The sequence below is a fragment of the Bubalus kerabau genome, chromosome 15 (assembly GCF_029407905.1).
Source record: "Bubalus kerabau isolate K-KA32 ecotype Philippines breed swamp buffalo chromosome 15, PCC_UOA_SB_1v2, whole genome shotgun sequence".
Taxonomy (NCBI): Eukaryota; Metazoa; Chordata; class Mammalia; order Artiodactyla; family Bovidae; genus Bubalus; species Bubalus kerabau.
Genome location: NC_073638.1, coordinates 14,026,009 through 14,049,234, shown reverse-complemented (window position 1 = coordinate 14,049,234; position 23,226 = coordinate 14,026,009). Strand labels below are relative to the sequence as shown.

At 43.0% G+C, this 23,226-nt stretch overlaps 1 protein-coding gene and 1 long non-coding RNA gene across 2 annotated transcripts in view; one reads left to right on the top strand and one right to left on the bottom strand.

The window, feature by feature from the left end:
- Nucleotides 1-23,226, bottom strand: part of MAML2 (mastermind like transcriptional coactivator 2) — a 404,965-nt gene that overhangs the window by 223,976 nt on the left and 157,763 nt on the right. The gene's annotated exons all lie outside the window — the stretch shown is intronic.
- On the top strand, nucleotides 940-14,497 carry LOC129628307 (uncharacterized). The gene is made up of 4 exons (XR_008702767.1): nucleotides 940-1,064; nucleotides 2,152-2,238; nucleotides 2,628-2,772; nucleotides 14,364-14,497. It is a non-coding gene; the product is annotated as an uncharacterized LOC129628307 (long non-coding RNA).

Here is a 23,226-nt window from a genome sequence, read left to right as displayed (position 1 = left end):
CTGTTAGACCATTGTGGTTACTGTGATTTATAATAAGAAATATATATTTGGTCTCTATTCCAGTTTATGGCGCCGAGCTCCTAGAACTCTTGGAGCTTCCTAAGTGATGAGAGTAATAAAAGTGTCTTTAGTTATGTTAATGAGGCAACTTTTGGATCACATCTAAGGATGAGGGATGGTTGCCCATGGAGCCAAACCTGAGGTTAGAGAGCTGGAACTTTAAGTCCCACTCCCAAATACCATGGGAGGGGAGAGGGATTGGAGACTGAATCCCATCACCTATAGCCAATGACTTAGTCAATCGTACCTTGGTAATGAAGCCTCCTTAAAACCCCAAAAGGACAGGGTTTGGGCAACTTCCAGACTGATGAATACATGAAAATTTTGGCATGCCTAGAAAGGAGATGAGGGCTTTGTGTCCTGTCCCCACAGTGGTCTTAGTCATTCAGTCATGTCTGACCCTTTGTGACCCCATGGACTGTAGCCTGCTAGGCTCCTCTGTCCATGGGATGCTCCAGGGAAGAATACTGGAGTGGCTTGCCATTTTCCTCCTCTAGGGGAATCTTCTCAACCCAGGGATGGACCCTATATCTGCTGGGTCTCCTGCATTGCAGGCGGATTCTTTACCTGTGGAGCCATAGGGGAAGCCCTGCCCTGTCCACATACTCTAGGCATCTCTTCCATCTGGCTATTCCTGAGTTGTATTCTTTCATATTGAACTGATAATCTACTAAGCAAAATGTTTCTCTGAGTTCTGTGAGCCACTCCAGCAAATCAATCTAATCCAAGGAGGGAGTGCTTGGAACTCCCAATGAGTAGCCACTCAGAAGCGCAGCTAACTTGGGTCTGAAGCTGGGAGGGGCAGTCTTGTAGGGCAGAGCTGTTAACCCATGGGACCTGACACCATCGCCAGGAGATGACACCACGACACTATTATCAGAACTGAGCTGAAGGACAGGACACGCAGACGGTGCTGGAGAATTCTGGATTGGTTTGGGAATCACCCTCACTGGAACTGCTGTCAGAGCTGTAGCCATCAGTGCAGAAAGAAAAAGGAATGGGAGGTAAATCTTTATTATTGTGATTGGAAAAGACGCTGTTGCTGGGAAAAGATTGAAGGCAAGAGGAGAAGGGGATGACAGAGGATGAAATGGTGGGATGGTTCAACGGACATGAGTTTGAGCAAACACTGGGAGATGGTGAAGGACAGGGAAGCCTGGAGTGCTGCAGTCCATGGCGTTGCAAAGAGTCGAACACAACTGAGCAACTGAACAACAACAACCTAACATGTAGTATGGCCTCTGTTGCTTCTGCTTAGCCATTCAGTCGTGTCTGGCTCTTCACAATCCCACGGACTGTAGCCTGCGAGGCTCCTCTGTCCATGGAGTCTTGAACTATTCTGCTGCACATTATATTAATACTAAGCATGCTCCACAGTGAAAGTGCCTTCCAGATGTGTGCTTCAGGAGGACCCAATTTGAGACAATGTACATGCACGTCTGCACCACATAGTCCCTTTCTCTGGGGTCAGGGCACAGCAGGCAGGTGGGTGCAACTCTCTACTCTTATGCCAAACCTGTGCAGCCGATGCCCCCTTGGCTGGTGAGTTCTAAGCAGTTAACAAACAAGGAAATCCTAATCTTTCGTGAATTCTCCCTTCTTGGCCCAGATTACGTGACAAAAGATTCTACCTGTTAATTAAGTTATAGTGTTTTTCCATTTAAAAATTAATCAGAGATACAGAGAATGCTTTCCATCTTCTCCCAAGTGCCAGTGGGATCATTATTATCGTTCCAGTGAAAAGCAGAAAACTGGCCTCTCAGTGAGTTTATTTAGTCTTATCACAGATAGTTTGCTTTCAGATGAAGCTTTTTAGAAAACTAAGGCTAGTTCCAGAACCTCTAGGATGTCTGTGACTCTGCATTTTGACATGAAGGTGAGCAAAGGCTACCTTTCGTCACAATGAGAGGTTCCAGGGTGGATGCATGGATTACCAGGTGGTGAAATACAGATGGTTTCTTGGCTAAATGTATTAGTCATTCAGTTGTGTTCAACTCTTTGTGACCCCACGGACTGTAGCCCACCAGGCTCTTCTGTCCATGGAATTCTCCAGTCAAGAATACTAGAGTGGATTGCCATTTCCTTCTCCAGGGGATCTTCCTGACCCAGGGATTGAACCCAGTTCTCCAGGCAGGCAGATTCTTGACAGTCTGAGCCACCAGGGAAGCCCCCAAACAGGTGTGTGCATGCTCAGTTACTCAGTTGTGTCTGACTCTTTGCAACCCCATAGACTGTAGCCTGCCAGTCTCCTCTGTCCATGGAATTTTCCAGGCAAGAATACTGGAGTGGGTTGCCATGCCCTCCTCCAGGGGATCTTCCCGACCCAGGGGTCTAACTTGCATCTCTCGCATCTCCTGCATCGGCAGGTGGATTCTTTGCTATTTGAGAAGGCCTTGGCTAAAGCACATGGCTAAAAGCTGTGGAGAGAAAGGGTGAGAGAGGAGCATGGCCTGTTTTTACTTCTTTGTCTATATCTGACTGGGTGCAAACTCCTTCAACCCTCTGTTTCCACATGTCTGTTCTCTTTCTCACCTGCCTCTTTCCTTCCTCCGTCCTGTGTGCCCCAGGTCATGGGGGACCAGAGAGCAGAAGGAGGCACAACCCCCTGCAGGAAGAGTGAAGTGGGCCTTCAGACTGTGTGTGGTCTCAGGAGAATGCCACAGCATGCACTGTTCTTTTTATCTGTCTGATGGTGACATATGACCTTATCACGTATGTATTTATATCTTCTCCTTGACCTGGCTCCTGCTTCTATGCCTGACTCATTTCTGCTTATGCCTCAAGACTGCCCACTCAGGATAAGTGCTCCTTTTCTGTATTCCCAAAGCATTGTACTTAATTACTGGCTCATTTTTCTGACAATCCCACTCTATTCTGCAAACTATGAGAGTATCACTGTGCCCAGGGCCTCAGTAAAATGACTGAATATGACGAGTGTTCAACAAATGCTTTTTAAAATGAATTACTAACAATTGGTGTAAATAAATGCCACATCAAGGGTAGCGTTTCACTCTGATTGTCAATGCAGACATGAGATTAATAAAGCAGAAAGTAAGTACTGTCCAAAGTTCCATTCCAGTGGGAGATGAAACAGTGCCCCAAAACCTGGTAAAAAGAGTCAAATCAGAGCTGGAGATAGGGTGATGGTAGAAACCAAATAATGAATGGCAGAAGCTGAAGGATGGGGCTTACGCAAGGACAATCAGGACATGAGGGAAGAGACAATGACTTTTTTGAGTCTTTGGGGGAGGGGGCCTCTGTGGAAGTCCCTTGTCTGCATCCTTCAACTTCAGTTCTATCCATCTGAAGACAGAGGACTGATGAACTAACCCCTGAACCTGATAACTTCAGCTACATTGATGTTTCTCTCTGGTGTTGCAGCAAGAACTTTCCCCAGCACCTTGTACAGAGACATTCTTGAGTACTAAGCGCTGATAAACAGGATGGACACCTCTGTCCTTTCTGTACACTGATGTATCCCAAAAGTCTAGACTTGGGCTTGTCACAATATTCGTGCTCAGTAAACATCTGCTGAATGGATAAACGAATTTTTAAAACTTTACAGGAGGCCACTGTCTCCATGGCCAGAGCTGAGTAGTCTTTCAGGGTAGTATTTCCAATGAACCCTCATCAGAATAACTCATGACTCATCAGCAAAGCAAAAGGAGATAATAAACCATAATCCGGGAACATTCATCACCTAAGAAAGTACATCTGAGACCTAGAGTTTGGAGGGTCTCCTAAATGAGTGACTTCTGTCTCACTTTTGAAGCCAGATTAAACAATCCTTTTTCAAGAAGCACGTAAGTGATAGGAACAAGGGGACAGCTTCTTTCCTCAAACTGATCTCTGCTCAGGTCCTGTTACCTAGAAGGGAAGCTCTGTGTCTGTTAGCCACTGATGACCACATTTCAAAATTTAGGGGGAAACTCCTCCTCTCAAAGCATGCATTTTTTTCATCCTCAAATATCAACCTTAAGAACAGTGATATGAAAACACAATACTGGTAGTGGAATAAGTTTCACATGAAGCAGCTCATGTGTTAAAAGCATTTACAGCTCCAGAGAACGTGGGTTTACATTTCACTTGTCCTGCTTCAATGCCCTACGAATTGACTCAGCTGGTTTTAATCATCATAATTTTTTTAAGTGGTGGGAATATCTTTCTGTGTGTACATTACCGGATGAGAGACTCTTGCAACAAGAATTTAACACCAGTGAAAGCACATGTGTACAGATGGAAAAACACGAGTAATTCCCTTTCATATGTTTTCCAACCTTTCTGAACATAAAACACCATGCACTGAATGGACGCCAAAATGCCAGTGGTGGATGTATTTCTAACGGGCATCCTTTTTGCAATTGCCATGGATGCTAAGAATATATTTCTCTCTAACATCCTTCCCCTCCGTACACACACCAGCGCAGTCATTTTTGGCATTTACAAGCTATCTCTTGTGAGCTTCTCGCCTATGCAAACCTGCTATCCATCCTCTCCCTTTGCAGAGGCTCTGGAATGCAGGGGGCAGTGGAAGATGGGTTCCAGAGCCCTTGGTCACACACAGCAGCCGTTAGCCACAAAGCATCTTGCAGGAAATGTTTCCCTACCCAAGAAAGAGGCTCTTATATTTGTTCTGTGACATTCAGGAAGTGAGAGAGAAGAAAAAGGATTCTAAGGAAAATGGTCTTGGAAATAAGAGATCAGAGAGTTTCAGTGGGCAAAATCACATTTGTAACAGGTTGAGTCTCAGCGACGTGAGTTACGAAATGAGAAGCCCTGGTGACAGAGGTCTAAAGCTCAGGGCAGAAATCCAGTCTGGTTGGAGCGGCTAAGATGTTGAGAGTCATCTGCCCTGAGAGGGCAGGGAGGGAAAGGGTGGGAGACACAGATCTGAGACTAAACCTTCTGGGCCACCTGCATCGAAGAGGCGATGTGAAGAAGAACGTTGGATGAAGGAGGCAGAAGGATTCACAAGAAGAAGAGGAGGTGGACAGGCTCCCTGGATGCCGTGGAAGCAACAGGGAGAAAGATGTTAGGAGGCAGAAGGGGGATCATCAGCCATGTCAAAGGCTGCAGAGGATTCTAGAAGGTAAGGACAGAGGCTTTCTCTCTTGCCTTCTCTCCTCCAAAATCATCATCTTTCTCCAGCTCCTGCCTCACTCCAATACCATTCTGAATGTTGTTTGTTGTTTAGTCTCTAACTCATGTCCAACTCTTTTGTGGCCCCATGGACTGTAGCCCACCAGGCTCATCTGTCCATGGGGTTTCCCAGGCAAGAATACTGGAGTGGGATGCCATTTCCTTCTCCAGGGGATCTTCCCAACCCAGGAATCGAACCCAGGTCTCCTGCATTGCAGGCGGATTCTTTAACCACTGAGCTACCAGGGAAGCCCCACTATTCCGATTAGAATCAGCTAAAAGAGGGGCAGAGACATAAAAGTCTTCTCTGTTATATTAATATATTATGTTTTTGCACTTTTTTAGGAATGTGGCCACTTTATCCCCTGCCTCTCTAGAGGACAAGGGGACAGAAGGAAACATGATGAGTGGCTCCCATGGGCTAAGCAGTATATGGAGTAAAATGGTAACTGCTGCTGCTAAGTCGCTTCAGTCATGTCCGAATCTGTGCGACCCCATAGACGGCAACCCACCAGGCTCCCCCGTCCCTGGGATTCTCCAGGCAAGAACACTGGAGTGGGTTGCCATTTCCTTCTCCAATGCATGAAAGTGAAAAGTCAAAGTGAAGTCGCTCAGTCGTGTCTGACTCTTAGTGACCCCATGGACTGCAGCCCACTAGGCTCCTCTGTCCATGGGACTCTCCAGGCAAGAGTACTGGAGTGGGGTGCCATTGCCTTCTCCAAAATGGTAACAGACACAATCAAATAGCAATGACCTAAGAGAGAGTGAGCACCAGAATCATCAAGGCAGGAGTAGGAGGTGACCCAGCCTGCCATCCACGTCTTCCAGACCGTGGAAGGGTCACACTCACCTCTCTTTTCCTTCATTCTGTAGAATGAAACCTGCCCAGCTCACTCAGTGGTTGTACAGTCATACATGCTAAGTTGCTTCAGTCTTGTCTGATTCTTTGCGATCCTATGGACTGTAGCCAGCCAGGCAGACTCCTCTGTCCATGGGATTCTCCAGGCAAGAATACAAGGAGTGGGTTGCCATGCCTTTCTCCTGGAGATCTTCCCAACTCAGGGGTCGAAACTGCATCTCTGATGTCTCCTGCATTGGCGGGCCGGTTCTTTACCATTACTGCCATCTGAGAGGCCAAGTTGTGTGGTCACAGAGGATCTAAAAGGCACTGTTGGGGATGTCTGCCTCTTTTGTCCTGGAAGACACAGAGGTAACAAATGTGCATCTTACAGGAAGACTTCCCTGGGACACACCAGGTTATGGTCATTTCCCTCCTCTGAAATTCCACACTAAATGTGGAGGCAGCGATTCTTTTTCTTTATTATTTAAGTGCTCCGTGAGTCTGCTCTCCTGAGTGAAACTAATCTCCTTGAGAATAGTGACTGTGTCCTAGGCTGGTGGGATACTGACAAAGCCTAAAATGCATTCAATTGATAACTTGAATTAAATGTCTCGTGTGGCACCTGGGATAATTCAAATCTCTCACTACCATTTCCCTCTGACAGTGGATTTGTTTTAAGGAACACTTCTTGAGTTGGCCTTCGGCTAGAGCGATATTCTTGGAGCCCATATACCCTAAGGCATTGTTTTATAATTGCCATTCAGCGTTTGCAAACACTTCGGGAAACACGGGGTGAAGCAGCTCCTGACTAGCATGTGTTGTACGAGCGACGAGGAACAAAGTAACCAGGGAAAACTAGAGGGAAGATGGCCCAAACTCCTAGGGCTGACAGCTTCTTAGTCCAAGCCTTCTAATAATTACCACAGAGGAATATTTATTTTAAGCATCTTGCGTGCACTTTAATTTCTTCCTCTAGTGCTTGTTTTGTGACCCAGAAAATTTTTACCATCCTTGCAAGAATAAAGGAGTGTCAGGTTTTCTTGCAGTAGAGATGCTATTCCTCATCAAGGGAAATGGAAACCAAATTAAACTTTGTTCTGCAATTTAAAAACATATCTCACATGCAAGCCAACAAAAATTTCCCTGGCTCTAGTTGGATTTTTTTTTTTTTTAATGGTGTACAAAACAAACTGCCAGCATAGCCCCTGGCTGCAAAATCCTTGAGGGGACCCACAGACCCTGTCATACCCTGGAGGATGAGGAGAAGGAAGACTAGGCTGTACAGGTCTTCCTTTCTCTACTTTAGTGCTTTAGTGTGTTTTGCCCTAAACACACCAAGGAAATGGAAAGTCAGGTGTTTTTTTTTTTAATTAATTTTTATTGGAGTATAGTAATTTACAATGTTGTGTAGTTTCTGTAGGGCCAAGTGAATCAGTTATACATATACATATACCCACTCTTTTTTAGATTCTTTCCCCATAGAAGCCATTACAGAGTATTGAGTAGAGTTCTCTATACAGTAGGTTCTTATCTATTTTATATATAGTAGTATGTATATATGGAGAAGGAAATGGCAACCCACTCCAGTGTTCTTGCCTGGAGAATCCCAGGGACAGGGGAGCCTGGTGGGCTGCTGTCTATGGGGTTGTGCAGAGTCGGACACGACTGAAGTGACTTAGCAGTATGTATATATAGTTAGTGATATATACTTTTATATATAGTTAGTTATCTACTTTATATATAGTAGTATGTAGGTGTCAATCCCAATCTCCCAATTTATCCTTCCTGTTCTTTCCCCTTGGTAACCATATGTTTGTTTTCTCTGTGACTCTATTTGTAAATAAGTTGAAAGTCAGTTTCTAGTGCCTGTGCTGATGTTTTCTGAAATCTCAGTTCCATAAGTCACCTTTTGTGAATGCAAAATACAAGCTGCCCCCAATTCATATAACATATATTTGCCTGGGAGAAAGAAGATGCCTTGATTTGCATGATGCTTTAGTATGTAGAACACAAAATCACAGGCACGATCTCTTTTAACCTTTGTCCCTACCAGATGAGGTATTGTGACCCAAATTTTACAGATGAGGTTCAGAGATGCTGAGTCATGAAGGAAGTCATGATGAAAGCTGGGACTTGAAGCAGGGTTAAACTCCCTGCCAAGCTCACGCTTACCAAACCTCATGATGTTGTCTCCATATCTGTGATATTAGGAGCTTAATATTTGTCATAATTCACAGTTACAAAAGATATATTTTAAAGTTTAACTCATTATAAAAACGAATAAGCTATCAATTATTGAATGTTTACCTGATGCTAGATACCATATTAGATAACATATATATTATCACACTTAATTCCATGGGGTCAAAAGAGTCGGACACAACTTAGCAACTGAACAACAAATCTTAACAAAATTTTTGAGAAAAAATAGTGTCTTAGGAAGTAAGGCAGGGGGATCATCTTGAGGTAGGAAGGAGGTAAGGTGCCCAGGATTTATTCTGGGGTGCTGCTGTTGATGGTCAGGAGAAAGGAATGGTTAACTTAAAGAATAGTTACAACCTAAAAGGTGAGAGTTATGTTTCATTTGGTGAAAACTTTTAAGACTTAAGTCCAGGAGGCAGTATCTTAAGTAACCTTGAAAGAACTGCTCTGAGGAGTGGGGGGAGGAGTCAGGTTATGTAGAAGTTTGCAACAAGGGGCAGGTAGTCAGAACATCAAAAGTATTTTTGTGAATTAAAGAAAACCAAGTATCTCAAGTAATTTGGTACTTTTCTATTTGTGAGAAGGCGCAAGAGTCTGGGCTCACTGACATCATTCCTTTAATATGCATCTCAGCTCTCTGGGGCCAGTCTCCTGTGTTTTTCACATCCTGACTTCCGCACTCACCACAGGGAGTGGCTGCAGCCTCATGGCTGCTGGATAACAGGTACTGTTCTCCTTCCTGGCTACCCTAAGGGCTCAGAAATTCACATTTGGAGGGCTAGAAGCACTGATAAATGTGACATTCTTGTTTCCTGATATGGCAGGAATACTCCAATACTCCATTTGGGTGGGCACAAAGTTTTGACACTCAGAAAGTCTCAGTTCCAGTTCTGTCCTATGAGGGGTCTAAGAGAAGACTGAAAACGTGAGGTCACCTAGCTGTAACAGAGCTGGATGAGATGATGATTGAGTGAGGGCCATCAAGGGCTCCAAGTGAAAGCCATCAAGTGGTGGGAAGGAAGTAGGTTTGTTGCTTGTGCGTGTGTGCGTGCTAAGTCGCTTCAGTCGTGTCCGACTCTTTGTAACCCCATGGACAGTAGCCCGCCAGGCTCCCCTGTCCATGGGATTCTCCACGCAAGAATACTGGAGTGGGTTGTCATGCCCTCCTCTAGGGGATCTTCCCAACTCAGGGATCAAACCTCTGTCTCTAATGTCTGCTGCACTGGCAGGTGGCTTCTTTACCACTAGCACCACCTGAGAAGCCCCAGATTTGTTGCTTGAGGGCCAGACAAATAATGCCAGTCATGTTAACCCTTCCAGAGTTTAAAGGGGCCTTGTGGAGTTTGGATGTAGTGATGGTGATAGATGGGAGCTCAAAACCAAAGATTATTTTCTTGACTGATATGCCACCAGGCAAGAGAAATAATAACTGAACACACCATATGCCAAGCACTATTGTAGGCACTAAAAATACAGAGGTGAAAAGAGAAAATATCCCTGTCTTTTTAGGACTGATTGTCTCATGGGGAACAAGTATACCCTTCGCGGTCCTATTTCAGGCCACAGTGGCCTGAAGAAGCAGGACTTCCATGTGTGAACCAGACATGGGAATATATGAGCTGAAGGCCATTTTGCCAAAATCTCTCCAGATACACTGTTGCTTTAACTCTTGATTGAACCATAAAAGTATAGTCGCCACCAAACTGCCTGGTGTATTCAATTTCTTGAGTTCACTTGTCACTGGCAGGAGGCCCTTTGAGGATTATGAATCATTACGCAGACCGTGTTATTAAATGGGAAAAATATGTTACACTAGAATGTGACTGTCAATTTTCAGGGGCATTACAGTCCCCGGGGAACTGCACTGCATCACAGCAGGCCAGGGGTGACACGGGAAGAGGGGAGAGAATGAGGGTGATACATGAGTTCAAGTCTTTTCATAGCTTACACAGTAATGAGACGGGTTTTATCCAAAATAACATTAGCAGCATTTGCAGACAACTATCCAAATGACAGCCCAATGCCAAAATTACAAGGTATGTCAGTGTTTAATCCTAAAAGGCTGCCAGTGCTGTGGGGGATGGGTTTTCACTTGCGGCCGAGTCTTTCTAGGCCGTAAGACACACTTAGAAATACACCTTCCTTCATACGGAAGCTGCAGTGACATTGAGTCGGTGTCTATTGTTTTCAAATCCCTTTGGATCCAATCAAAACATTTATCCTGAAATTATTAGCAACCACAAGCCCACATTTAATCAAAAGAAGAGCCACAATAGATAGAAAGTGGGGTAGGGGAGAAACGAATATGCATGAGAGAAAGTAGAGCTTGGGAATACTTCATTTTTTCACATTGGAATACACACAGTGGTGTTTTTGAGGGGATTTTTGAGGGAAATGGGAAAGGCTGAATATCCTGAGACCTTGGTTCTGTATTTCTATGTATTTAAATATGACTCTGTATCTGAGATACAATTTAAATCCTGATGAGATCTATAATTTTATATTCTTTAACTCTCTAAGCTCCTCTAACTCTCTAACTTAAAACACTAATAATAAATTGAAATAGCATCCCTTTAGGGAAATCTTTCTTTTTCCTTTTTTTTTTTTTTTGCTGACACAGCTAGGCTGAGGCAGCAACACTTACAAAAACTGTGGGAAAACATGTTAAAAGTGCTTAGAGAAACAATAAAAGACATCCGTGGGTTTGTACAGCTCTCTCAGACAGCTTTATAGGGAGGGATTAAAGACGTGAGCCTCGATTCTGTGGTAAACAGAAGTCGGCTGCCACAGCGAAGACTCGGTTCCACATCAGTGGGTTGTTTTTCACACCCTTGAGGAAACAGCAGACACACAGACCACCTCTCCAAAATGACTCCTGGCTGTGATCAGGAGACAGAGCCAGGGATGGTACAAATACATTTGATCTGAAGAGTTAAATTCTCCCCCCGCCAGCTTCCAGGGATGGCCTCAATGATGCTGTTTCACCAGCCACAGAGAAACATCAGTTAATCCCTGGCAGAGATCAGGAAATGGCTGTAGGAGTGATTCCCTGTGAGGCGAAAAATGGGAGCTGGGCAACCAATCTCCTAAAACTCCGGACACCACGAGGAAGTCACAAAAGGCAGCTTTAATCAAGCCTGATTGTGGTAAACATAAAAACATACACAGCTGAGGCACAATATCTTATTAACCGTCCCCAGTGTTCCAAGAGCTAGGTGTTAATTGTCTCTTGTGCTTCTCTGGACATGTCTGGTACCCGGTTTTGCTGCTGACTTGAACACGGATTAGACGTGAGGAAGAACAAAAGGATCAGGAGGATTTCTAGGCAACACGGTCTCTAACAAAAAATGACATGGCCATTGCGGGAAGAAGATAATGCTCTGTGGAATTCTAATTTTGACCCTCTTCTGAAAAAAAAAAAAAAGGAATCCAATTTTCATAATCGTTGTCCAATGAAATGGTCATCTTGCAGTGCTGCAGGCTGTATACATGCCTGAATTTGATTAGACAGCATCCCGAGAAAGGGTTCATTCTGCTTTTGTCCCTGGGAGCTTAGATCTGTGGAACTGTCTGACAAGTCTGTATTATTCTGCCTGACATTACATTTCTTCCCAGCAACATGGTGCTGTGTCTTGTGTCAGTGACCTTACCTTCTAAATGGCTTTAAAATGAAAAGCCTGGTTCACCTGGGCTCATTATAACTAGACATATCCTTCAATTGCAAGAGACATAGTTCACTTGTCCAAAAGGAAGAATGTGAATAGATGTTACAGAAGCCAGGGAATGGTGAAAGTACCTAGGATCAAATCTCAGTACCAAACCTGACTTCAGGGTCCCCAGTCTTCCCACTACCCGCCAAACTCCTTCTTTATTTCTTTAACCCCCGTCCTCAAATTCTTAATAATCTTCATATTTCTGCTTCTTTCCACCCAAGTCTACCTACAGGGAAGACTCTAATGTCAGTAATGGCCTGTCTAGGACTCAAATGCCCCACTCCAGTACTCTTGCCTGGAAAATCCCATGGGCGGAGGAGCCTAGTAGGCTGCAGTCCATGGGGTCACGAAGAGTCGGAGACGACTGAGTGACTTCACTTTCACTTTTCACTTTCATGCATTGGAGAAGGAAATGGCAACCCACTCCAGTGTTCTTGCCTGGAGAATCCCAGGGACGGGGGAGCCTGGTGGGCTGCCGTCTCTGGGGTCGCACAGAGTCGGACACGACTGAAGCGACTTAGCAGCAGCAGCAGCAGCAGGACTCAAATGCAGGTGCCCTCACTAAGCAGCTGTGACTGGTAGCTACTTGGCTGCCACTGCATCTTATCCTGCTCCTCTGTTAGGAGATATTTGGGAGTTGGCCAACCTCCAGATCATGATGACGTTTACACCGTCTTACGTATGTTACAAAAACATTAAAAAAAAATTCTACTTTTCTGCCAGACCTCTACAAACATCAGCTGGTACAGTTTGTGCAGCTATTGCAATAACCAAGAAAACCTTCCATTACTAGGAAAACCTTTCTTAACTTTCTTCTCTCTTTGCTCTGCCATACTCCCACCACCTCAGCTTATCAAACTTTTCAAATATATTAACTGAAAACAAGCATAAGATGTAAAAAATATAGCTTTGGGCCAAGTGTCAAAACAGACTTGACACTGTATATAGCAGGAAAGTTACCTCTGGTGGCCTGTGCAGTAGCCAATGCATGCTGGTGGCCATCAGTGACCGTCAAATCTCAGACTGAAAAGGAACGAATAAAACTCTTTCAATGCTTTTGTGAAATGTATGGTCACCAATCGATTCTTTTCTACATTTGTCCTCAGCCACCTTTTCTTCATGCAGCATCAAAAGCAACCGCTATCTAATTCAGCAAATCTTCCCTTATAATGCAAATTTCCAAACTCAGGCTTATGACTCATCTATGGTTTCTTAAGTGCTTAAAATGCATCCCTCCCCCTCCACTGGTGGGTATAGGGAAAAGAGACTTGCTAACTTTCAACAGATACAGTGGAAAAACTGATGTTTAATTAGAAGAGCTGAATTCTAATTCTGTTCTTTTGATAATTTTTTTGTGTGATTCTCTATGTACCTCAGTTTCCACTTATACAAAATAGAATCTAAGATCTTTCCTACCTTCCTCCTAGGTTTTGGTTTATCTTATTAAAATAGGTATAAATGCACTTTGGAAATTGTGAGGTTCGAAGCAATGCTTCTGAGAACAAAATCAATCACTCTGGACACTCTTGGTCCAGAACATTTTGCATAAGTTGGGGGCCTTCGGTGCGTCAGGCAGATGTCTAAGTATGTACTTGCATATAAGCAATCTTTATCCCTCTCCAAGTTTCTTTCCCCACCAAGTGACTTTCCATCGAATTGACCCGACACACATCTTCAGAGAATTAAACCACAAAAGCAGGGCATTGCTACTAGAAGCTGATTAATTTCAACTACCATTTGCTAAGCACAGACTGGGCTAGTAGTTTCATTTACAATATTTCATCTAATCCTCATAATAACTCCATTATGCTCATGTCACAGGAACATTATTTTACAGATGAGAAAACTAACAGTCAAAGCTGTTAAGTAGCTTGCCCAAAGCCACATAGCTAGTGGGAAGGCAGACCTGGGATTCAAACCCAGGCCTTACTGTAAGCTCACTCCAGAAAGTTCTTTCTTGTTTGAGAAGCAGTGGGGTGGGGGAGCCTTACCTTCTACCAGAGGAGCAGGAATTTTTTTTTTTCATTATACCAGTTAATGGTGGTGCAATAATAGGAAACTTTCCGGAAGCCCTTTCTTCTTAAACATCCTTTCTAGAACTTCTGTATTTAGCATATCTGCTTATATTTTCCAAGGTCATGAGCTTTGCATTTCTTTTATTAACCGACATTATTTTTTAGAGCAGTTTTAGGTTTACCGTAAAACTGCACAGAAACGACACAGTTCCACATACTCCTCCCTTGACTTTGCATTTTTTACATTATTATTTTTCTCTATTTCTATAACTTACTAAGCATGCTTTTCATAAATCCCTGTTGTCCCTTTCACTGTCATTTTATTTAAAATACCCAGTATTTTGCTGGAGCTGGGTGAGGATTCAGAAATAAATCAGTAAGTTTGCTTTTCAGACAGACTGTGGGAAAGCTACCTGGACTATACAGAGGTCAAAAGTTTGCATTTGCATCTGCGAAGCAAGGAGAACCTTTGGTGGACTATGTTCCCAGGGCAGCACTTCATCTCTTGTCACCAGATCAGGGCAAGCAACACCCCAGGAGCAAAGTTAGAGAAATATGCACGAACAACGGCAAAGGAGAAGATCTCAACACTTTATAATTGGGTGTCTGTATTAGACCTTGAATTCCAAATGGAGTACATGGGACCCTGGATTCAGTCATGACTTTTATATCTGTCCAACATTTCTAGGATTTTTAAACATTAAAAAAAAAGTACTTCTAGGATTTACCCTTTTTCCCCTTCAGAAGAACTGTCAAGGGAAGATGTGGAGACAGAGTCCATTCTATGTTTTATTGCTCCAACTGGCACCCAAATCCACTAAATAAAGGCTTTGTACACCTTGATTTTAAAAGTCTCTTTGATGTAGGAGTGAGGAATGGTCCACAGAGCTACAGACTACAGTGACAAGGTCAAGTAAAGTCTGTGATGCTCCCTCGTGTGGTCTATCAGCCTCTGTTACACGTGATTTTCGAAAACAATCAGGCCTTGGGAGGACCCGGCCTTCTAGAAAAGGAGCCAACGAAGTGTTGAAACCAGGGTGCTTTCTCTTGGTTGAACAGCTGCGGGCTGACCAGGTGTCTGGCTGCAGGTTTCTCCCTTTTTATAGCCTGTTTCCAATATGTTGTCACAGGTGCTTGCGTAAGAAGGTGGTGCCTTGCAGTGAGGTTTGGCCATGTCTGTGGGGGCTGAGTACTGGGTCTTCCACAGAAAAACTGCTGTCCAGGAAATTACCCATGACCTGAGGAATGTTCACACCAATTCCTCAGCCCTGCTCACTCCGGCACTGCTACTGCTTTGGGGTCTAGATCACAGTGTGGGAGGCTGACTAGCAGCCCTGGCATGGCTGGGGAGCTGGCCAGAGACTCAGAAACCCAGGCTCTCCCCCAGACCAGCCGATCAGAATCTGCATTTCTATGAGACTTGGGATCCATGTGCACAGGACATGGGGAAGCCCAGATGCAGAGAACTCAAAATTCCTCCCTTCTGGTAGATGGCATAGTGTACTTTCTTACTTTAATAAGCAGCATCAGATACTTGCACACTAGAGAAAATCATACAGCAATAGAGCATAATGAGGTTTTGCTTCTAAACGAATTATATATTAGCTTTTACAAATTGCCTATCAAAACACAGGAGAAACAGAGTACTTTTTGAGTCCCTGGAAAGAAGAGATGCACACAACTGTATTAAAAGAGTGGTCTGGGGATGGCAGAAGGGGCTAATAGAATAATTACTCTGCAAATGTTAGCTACCATGGTGAGTAACTCACATGCATCATCCCATTTTCACAACTCCACTCGGTACGAACTGCTACCATCCCCATCTTAAAGACAAAAACTGATGCAGAGAGCTTGAAATAACTTCCCAAGGTGACACAGATGGTGAGTGTCAGACTCTCAAATGGAACCCAGTGGGTTCTGGCCTCAGAGTCCTACCCCTAACAACTTCAGTTCACAGAGCCTCACAGGGAGAGAGACTTTTCACAAAGGTTTCCATAAGCACAAAATATCACAAGCAGGATGTGACTTGATAAATGCAACTGGATTTAAAGAAACAGGTTTCAGTGACTTTCAAATCACAGCTCAAACAAACAGACAAAACCAATGTGATTTAGCACCTTTGCCCACACTCCCACCACCCCAGACCCCTGCCACTTAGCTATTATATACCCCTCTGCCTTTCCTGGGGCCAAGCTGTGTTCCTTTAACTTAATTCCAAACTGCCAGGGTATCCAGGGACCCTCTGAAGGGCTTTTCTCATCTCTGTGACTCAAGCTGCCCTTGAGCACCCCTTTCATTGCCTTCTCCACACTGTTCTTAGAAGCTAAGTGTGATAGAAAAACAAGATATGTGAAGTGCACACATTTCTTCTAAGTCACTTCAGTCGTGTCTGACTCTGTGTGATCCCATAGATGGCAGCCCACCAGGCTCTGCCGTCCCTGGGATTCTCCAGGCAAGAACACTGGAGTGGGTTGCCATTTCCTTCTCCAGTGCATGAAAGTGAAAAGTAAAAGTGAAGTCGCTCAGTCGTGTCTGACTCTTCACGACCCCATGAACTGAAGCCTACCAGGCTCCTCCGTCCATGGGATTTTCCAGGCAAGAGTACTGGAGTGGGGTGCCATTGCCTTCTCCAAGTGCACACATAGTATGTCTAAAAGAAATACTTTTATTTGATTTATTATTGCTCAAATATAGATTCTGGGTTCTTATTTTTCTTTTTTTTCCTCAGAACTTTAAATTCACCCATTAGCTATGGTAAAAGACATGTATTTGGAATTTCCTTGATATTCATTGAACCAGTAAAGTTGCTCAGTTGGGTCCAACTCTGCGATCCCATGGACTTTAGCCTACCAGGCTCCTTCATTAGGTGCCCTAGAAATATCTGTATTTGAAGTGAATGAATGAATAAGTGAAAGAATAAGGGTATTAATTTAGCTTCCCTTAAGAAATCACAGCCAATTCTACTCTAGGCTGCCTTGGAAGTAAATACTTGAACTTCCAGTGTCACTTATATTTTTTAAGTATCAGAGTCACGGCCGGGAATGGGCCACTTATTACTGTCCTCCGTCTTGCTCCTTTCTCACCCTGGTCTATGGACTGAGCCCTCCTGAGGAGGTTTTGCTCCTGACTCCCGCACTGTGCATACTGATGAATTTGGCTGGCATCTGGCCTGGCACTCAGGCGGCCGAGGTATCCTTGGCCTCTGGTTAAATGGAGTTGTCCCTCAGATGTTTCTGACTTGGCAATGAAGTCTTAGCAACCGGAGTCATCACCACAGCACCCTACTATTTAATCTTCGGTGGAAAGTGATGAACACAGACCTCACTTGTATGAGAATTCTTAGGTTTAGTGAAAGCCACGTGAGAAGCTGCCAAGTCTGTGCTTAGACAGAAGCACATGTTTGAAACCTTAAGTTTTCTTTTTCTCAAACTTTCTCGAGTTGGGAGCTTATAAACACAGATAAAAGAGTCCGATTTTAGCAGTTCCTATTACCTTCCTAATTCAGTTTTTAAAATCTACTTTTTTTTTGCACAGAAATTAGAAACCAAACAAATCCCCCACCCCCTGGCCACTTCCTTTCTTGAATAATCTAGAGACTTGGGCAATCCTTCCCTTCCCTGGGGATGTGACTGTAGAGTATTATTTTATTGACTCATAATGAAGAACTTCTGATGGGAAAATCAGTCAAGAGGGGAAAATGGCTTGGGGCAGGGGGTCCTCCAAGCAAAGAGAGAGCAGATATTCTTACTGTGGCAAGTGCAAGAAACGGGCATGAGACGCCCTGGTAGAGGAAAACGCCCTAGAAAACATCGAGTTCTCTACGTGAACTCTATGCCCTTTTTGAGGAAGTCAGTTTTCTTCTCCATAAGGTGTAATGAAAATATGAGCGGTAGTTCGAGCCGCTCTAAGATCGAGGAGTTCACGCGCTAGTAAAATGGCATGTAGGCGGGGCCTGACAATGGAAATTTGGTGGTGAACACACAGTGTGGGCAGAGGGAAAAAGCACATGTGAAACATCCCCGAAAGGAAGTGCCACAGGAAAAAGTTATGAGGCAGCATTCTACAGAGCCAGCCAGAGCCGCAGCAAAGTGCTGTGCCCTAGTTCACGAAAAAAAAAGAAAAGAATCCAACAAACAAACAAGCAGAAGATTGCAAATGTCCAACGAGCCACTGATGAGAAACCATTCCTGTTTGAACTGGACTAACATTCCTGGAATTCAGTCACATTGTATTAGCCAAGAGAAGATTCCAGTTCAAGTGCTAGGGACTGGATTTTTTTTTTTTTTCTACATCTGGTTCCACTCATAGAAACGACCACCTCTACACCCATTACTCTCCTGACACATCTAGTTTAATAAAAGAGGTGATTTCCCTATTGGTGCCCTGAGGTATGATTTGATGAGAGTTTGGTAATGCATGTAAATGGATTTCCATTATACAATTAAAGCCAATAGGGCCTAATTTAGACTTCTTACTGAAATAGATTTTGTTTTTAAAGTAGTGGACATTTTGTATAGTACAAGTTTTGTGCTTATTCATTTACTACCTTTATGTTATCTTATTATATATGTGCTCAGTCATGTCCCACTCTTTGTGCCCCTCCATGGACTGTGGCCCACCTGCCAAGCTCCTCTTTCCACTGAATTTTCTAGACAAGAATACTGGAGTGGGTTGCCACCTCCTTCTCCAGTATTTTCATATATTATCTGTATATTTTAGCTTTGTGTTTTTTATCACCAAGATTTACTCTTAGGGGAACATGAGCTTATAAAATTATTTTAAATGGATGGTTTAGATTCTCCATTTGAAATATCTGAAACAGTCTTTAACACTGTTGTGGGCTAGACTAGAAAGAAGAGAGTCTCCTACCACTATGACTAATTTCAGGTAATTGAAAATCTATGGCCTTGAAATCGTGGTAAAACTGGTTAATTTGTGACAGCAAACCTGTTTTACTCCTGACAGATTTGCTAATTCATGTCATGTTTCATCATATCCATTCTGTAGATACACAGTGTAACTATAAGAACGCCAAATCGACTTACTACCTTGTTGGTTGTAGATCCGATTACAGGTGTCTTTGCTGCATTACCCAGAAACATTTGTAAGAAGTAAAACCTTCATTCAGAAGTGAATACATCACAAGAAGAAATAGCTTTAAAAGATGGAACTAGGATATTTATATTTTTATTCAGTTGGCTTAATCTATTATAATGATAAAATATTAAAGATGACTAAAGAATTTTTCTTCTAAAGTTCAGGGCCAAAGCATACTAGGAATTTATGTAGCTGAGATTAATGATGCATGTTACTAGATGACATAAAGAAGGAAAAAAATCCTAATTCCTATTTTTTGTAAGTCCCCCCTCCTTAAGGAAATGATTTCATACTGAAAAATTTGTTAAGAGGAAATAAAAAAGCCACATAGATGAAGCAATTTTAATACATCATTGAATTTTTTACTTTCAATGGTGAACCTAAAGTTTGTGATATCCTTATAAGATGCAGACAAATTAGGTGAGAGAAGGAGCTGGGGAATACTGATGGGTAGCAGACAGGTGCCAGGCATTTGTCCATAATTCACAGCCACCGCCTCATTCAGTCTGCTCCCGAGACCTAGGAAGATGAGCAGTCTGTTGATGAGAAATTTTAATGAACTTGTTCAAGGCCACACAATTAGTGAGGAAAAAGGTTGGATTTTGAAATCCACTTCGACTTGACCGAAGAACCCATGATCCTACCAGCCACCTCTTTTAGAGGGATTTGTAATGAGTTAAACATCCATACACAGAGCTGATTTCCTGAAGAATGACAGCCCATAAAGCCCTTACAGCACTCCACAGAACTCTGACCTCTTCTCCGTCTTGTTTAATAATCTGTGTTGGTGACTTGGTTAAAGTTTGGAAAAACATGCTTAGTCCACTTATCAGTGACATGGAGCTGAGAGCAATAAAAAATATTTTGAGTACAGAATTTGAGTATAGAGCAAAAACATCTCAACAAGTTAGAACCACAAGTCAGCTCTAAAAGGATGTTGTTTAATAGGATAAAAATTAAGTCCCTGCACTTGGACATAAAATATCAATTGTATAAAATGAATAGGGTTGGAGAGAAGAAATCTAATAGGGGCTCGTGTGTAAAAAGGATTTAATTTAAGTAATCAAAGTTTTACTGAGGGCCTGTTCTGAAAGAGATAATGGGGTACAGAGAGTTTCAGTTGACACAGGTCACTTGATGTCGCTGCTGAAACAACTAATCTTATCTGAGATTGCATATATAGAGTTAGTTCTCAATTCTGCTCTTGCCAAACCCCATGAGGCGTATGCTGCTCAGTTTTTTGGTTTCCCTTTTAGAAAAGAGTTAGCCAAACTGATACTTGTTTAAAGGTCATGCCAGGCTAGATGGAGAGAGAATCTGAACAACTGTGATATAAGAAAGATGAAACAGAGCTGAGGACATTTAAGCAGTAGAAGAAGTACCTTACGGGAAGCTTAAGAGTTATCTTTAATCAGCTGAAATTCCAGCATGGGAAAGAAGGGTTCAACTAATTGGGTGTAGACTCAAGTTCTTGTCTAGGACTAATTCATAGAGTTATAAGAAGCCCAACTCAGAGGAAATGGACAGCCTCAGGGAATACAAGGTCTGTCGGTGAGAGTGTTAGAGGTCGAGCAGTCCAGCTGGAAGGCCACAGATGGAGATATTCTGGCAGAAATCCCCACATGGATGGATATCCAACTGGATGACATATAAGGCATTCTCACACAAATCCAGATAACTATGAGAAGTTTGGACTTTTGCAGTTGCCCAGACCATGACTAAGCAGAGTCCAAAGGAGGAGAGTAGAAGCTTCAAATTTAAGTGAGGCTGAGCCTGAGCCTTCTGCAAAGACCAGGGTCAAGGTTGGCCAAGGAACAGGGTTGGGAACCTGTGACACGACAAGGCAGGGAGCCACGTGGTTTCTCTGAAGGTTGGGCTTTGCTCTCACTTTAGAGAAAAATTACATGCAAAATGCATCAGAACCTCCAAGACAAGGTCCTTACAATCCTCCTCTGTGGTCCTTTATCACAAGGAGTGTCATTGTGACAGGTCTCTTTCTAATTCAATCTAAGGAAGAAGGAACCCATCAGGTAAAGAAGCTTAGAACAGGAGTTAACATCTCTTGCACACAGATATGGTTAAGGCTCAAAAACCTCCATGTGCGTGCATGAGTGCTCAGTCATGTCTGACTCTTTGTGACCCCCTGGACTGTAGCCCACCAGGCTTCTCTGTCCATGGGATTTCCCAGGCAAGACTACTGGAGGGGGTTGCCATTTCCTTCTCCAGATCTTCCCAACCAGGGATCGAACCCGTGTCTCCTGCACTGCAGAAAGAGTCTTTACCACTGAGCCACCTGGGAAGCTGCTTCTAATTGTGAGAACCTAAATTTTAAGAAAAACGGAGGTTAAATCTATGATGAGACATTTTGTGATTTTATAATTACATCCCTTGTCTTCCATTCCAAATCTAAACTGTTCAAAGATGATTGTTTTCAAGATTAAGAAGAATTTTGTCTCTAAGATAGCATTCCCTGGAATGATCCCTTCTAGATACTTACTCACAGCCTTCAAATTATCTGGAGGCAGAGTAAGACTATCTTTTAGTCTTATTAAGGGCAGTTAGGTTATCCATAACTGGGATGACCTATACTTGGGACATATGCCAGTATGAATGATCAACTGAACTAGGCATTGCCTAGTGACCATGAATCATGGAAATTTAGCTGGCTTTCTTCCTGCAGGCCATCTGACCCTGCCCTTGTGTGAACCAGAATTGAATTATTTTAAGATAAAAATTCTAGTGGAGCATATGCCTTAGAATAATTTACTATACCATGAACTCCAGGAATGACATCTTTAGGTACATCATTAAAACTCGGATAAGTGGTTCAGGAACCATTTTGTTCATTCTCTGGCACTTGCTATCTTCCATTGATTAAAACATGACGTCGGGGAATGGAATTATGTGGCATTGCATTTCGCCGGCTAGAAAGACACCATCAATTTGATCAGACTGCAACACTCACTTGACAGAACACCATGTTAAAGACATGTTGATAGATGTTTGTGAGCTATCCCATACATAACATCTACAGCTCCAGAAATAAGAAGAAACTGTAACACAACAGCTAATCCTGTGAGGTTCAAAAAGGCAAAGTGCATTTTCTGGAACATTTGCAAAGCAGCCATGTATTTACCAATTTCAAATGAAGCATTTTCCTTTGTAACAAAATGGTAATTTCTCTTCGAAGAGCAAGATCTTTACTTTTCAGTGGTCTTTATCCTTTTCCTTCTAAAATGTGAGGAACACATACTTGACTTTTAACCAGACCATCTCCTCATTTTAGCGATCTGCATATACTACCCTGACCTGAATTTTAAGAGATGTTAACAAAAGCAGCTGACAAGTTCCACCATGTGGTTTGTTTCTCCTTTCTGTCGTTCCTTTCTAATTCTCACTGTAGCTGTGTCTGCAGAGGGGACAGTCCCCAGAGGGGAGAGGATCTAGGCCTCTTTTTAACTGAACCCTAGCATCCTTTTCACACCCCTACTCTTTGTCTAAATGGAACTGAATGAGACAAAGCGTGGGTCTCTATCCATCAAAGGGTAAACAATCTAGAACTGGCTTCAAAATAAGAAACAAAACCTGATGGTCACCGAAATTTAAAAAAAGACCAGGCCTCTGTAATAGCACACCAGGTGGTCAGTCCAATAAATTTATGCAAACAAATGGTCAGTTGAATTGGAGGAACAGGGTAGCAGAGTGGACTGAGAGCAGGGTCGGGGAGTAGGAGGTAAGAGTTAACTAGATCAGTTTGGTAATTTTATTAACAGGTCAGTTCAGTCCCAGTGTTTGAACTGGTATTACTGTGTATACATAACAGGAGCCTACATCTGAATAAGCAAAGTGAAGGTGAGAATTTATGAAATTCTCTACATTATTGGGGAAAGAGAGTAGCTAGGTGCTCAAATTATGGAGTTGGGGCTCTTTCTTCAGCTTGAATCCACTAGATAATTTCCTCCGTTCTATTTTGTCTGAGCAGAAAAACAAGCCACCTCAGTACAAAGCAGTGTACTGCAAGGAAAGAATAAATTTCTTAAATAATTTGTCCTCTAGTTTACAGCCTAAAGTTGGGTGAGATAAAATCCAGAAAACCTGCAAGTAAAAGAACCACATTTTGAAATTTTGCTTTCTTTTGTTCGGATGAACTAAATGTTCA